Source organism: Chrysochloris asiatica, unplaced genomic scaffold (assembly GCF_000296735.1).
Source record: "Chrysochloris asiatica unplaced genomic scaffold, ChrAsi1.0 scaffold00043, whole genome shotgun sequence".
NCBI classification, from domain to species: domain Eukaryota; kingdom Metazoa; phylum Chordata; class Mammalia; order Afrosoricida; family Chrysochloridae; genus Chrysochloris; species Chrysochloris asiatica.
The window spans coordinates 22,162,506-22,165,234 of record NW_006408561.1 but is presented as its reverse complement, the minus strand read 5'-3'; positions in this window follow the sequence as shown (position 1 = coordinate 22,165,234).

Here is a 2,729-nt window from a genome sequence, read left to right as displayed (position 1 = left end):
AAAGTAGAGCACAGGGCAGGTAATAGACACAGGTTAGTTAGGGTGCTGGGGAGGGGCCAATACACAAAAGGAGAGAGGGGAATGGAAGAACAAAGCAGAGGGGAGAACAAATAGGCAGGTTCACATGGGCTAAGTGGGACAGAGGTAAATAATAATGTATACACAACCTTGGAACAACATGGTGAAGAGGTACATGGAGTGAGATATGGTTGGAATAGGGGAAAAGGGGGAAATAATGTTAAGATGCTCGGCAGTCTACTGAATCTTGCTATTCCTTGCATTACATAGTAAAATAGACACTAGAAGGGAAGAGAAAGGAAAAGCCAGAAATATCACCAAAGAAAGCTTGTAAGTCCATCTTCTGCCTATAATTGATTAGAATACCTAAAATGGGGATACAACTTGCCCAGTGAAGGAGGCTGCCTGCAGAGCACATAAGACTATAGGTGGAATCCTGAACATCATCCAGAATCTCAGAGGTGTGAAATTTCCCCCTGAAAGGATGGGCAGACCAGCCTAGAGCAGCTAGAAGAACAGAAGATACCTCTTGAAAGAAAGACTGACAGGAAAAACACAAAACAGATCAACCAATGACAACAAGAACAAGCAAGTTGCCCACACAGGAGACATCAAGGCAAGGGGTCAGGTCCCCTCAGAGTAAACCCCCTTTCAAGACTAAGACTCAATGGGAATGCACACTGATGGGTGACCACGTTCACCACTGACAAGGTGAAGAGAGAGGGAAAAACAGCTACAAGGCTGCGAGCTAAGCCCTACAGTGGTCAATAGACTCCTGTGAACCCAGGTGGAGACCTGGTTGGCCAGCAGTGTGGCAAGACCTGGGGACTCTTGGGCCCAGAGTCAGTGACATAGCCATGCAGGACTGGAGTGGAGGGTGAAGTGTCCAGCAGATAAGAAGCAAGGGCATATCCACAAGAGCACCCACATATGGAGCTAATATCCATTTGACCTAACCTCAATAACTGGGTGATCAGAGCTCAACTAGAAGAACAAAGAAGAGGGGAAAAAAAAGAGTAACCTGATACAATTAGATTAACTTGACCTACACCTATGGATGCAGTAGCTCAAAAGAGGGAACAAATCTTTACAGCAGGGATCATTCCCACCCCCTTCATACACAGAGTAGACAGGGATGGGCAACTTGGACATTGACTATCCAAAATGGGGGGTATACAAAGGTAAGAAGTGACTGACTTACAAGCTTTCAAGAGGGAACCTAGATTCAGAGAGCATGGAGCAAGGTAGAATCTCCACTGAGTAGTATCCAATCTGTCTAGGGGGGACTGATTAAAGGAAATGTGGATAGGTCTCTTTTGATGCTAGGGTGAATAATTGTTACCAGGACTGACTGTGAAGGTTGTAAATGTAAAAGTGGGCATTTTGTGGCAAGGAGGGGAGTGATTGACTTTGCAGGCTGGGAGTGGAGGTCCCTGGAACCATGAAGGGAGAAGAGCAGAGAGCAGAAGCCAACCCAGAGAGGCAGCGATCGCCGAGATGAAGGCAGAGGACTCAGGACCCAGGGAGGAAGAGGGCTGTGTGCTGATGGCTGGGGGGGTGGAGAGGGGGGGAGCAGGCTTATAGGATGCACCCTTTCGTTGATTGGTGATGCGTGGAGGGGATTGCAACCATGGCAATGAAACAATATACGATAAGATGAGTGTAAAACTAATGTTCTCCCATGTAAACTGTCACATAATTCACAATAAAACTTAAAACATAACAAAACAAAACAAAAAAAAAACTTTACTTGCATGGTATACCAAAGAGATTGTCCAATGATTTCTGCATTCCATTGGGTTACCTCTCTTTGGAATGGGAACAAATATGGATCGTTTCCAATCAGTTGGCCAGACAGTTGTCTTCCAAATTTCTTGGCAGAGATGAGTGAGTGCCTCCTGTGATGCCTCACTTTCTTGAAAGATTTCAATTTTATTCCATCAATTCCTGGTGCCTTGTTCTTTGTCAATTCCTTCAATGCACCTTGGACTTCCTCCTTTGGTATCATTGGCTCTTGGTCATATGCTACCTCTTGAAATGGATGAACATGAACCATTTCCTTTTGGTACAGTGACTCTGTGTATTCCTTCCATCTTCTTTTAATGCTTTCAGCATCATTCAATAATTTGCCCAGAGAATCTTTCAATAACGAAAGTAGAGGCTTGAATTTTTCCTTCAGTTCTCCCAGCTTGAGAAATGCTGAGTGTGTTCTTCCTTTTTGGTTTTCTGATTTCAGCTCTTTGCATATTTTGTTGTAATATTTGGCTTTGTTTTCTCAAGCTGATCTTTGAAATTTTCTGTTCCGTTCTTGGACCTCCTCACTACTTCTGTTTGCTTTAGCTTCCGTATGCTGGAGAGCAAGTTTCAGAGTCTCTTCTGACATTCATTTTGATCTTGTCCTTCTTTTTCGTCTTCTCAATGACTTTTTGCTTTCTTCATGTATGATGTTCTTGATGTCATCCCACAACTCTTCTATTCTTCAGTCTTTAGTGTTTAATGTATCAAATGTGTTCTTCAGATGATCTCTAAATTCAGGTGGCATATATTCAAGGTCATATTTTGGCTGTTGTGGAGTTGCTTTCTTTTTCTTCAGGTTCAGTTTGAATTTGCATGCGAATAATTAATTGATCTTCTGTTCCACAGTCTGCCCATGGCCTTGTTTTGACTGATGATATGATACTTTTCCATCGTTTCTTTCTGCAGATGTAGTC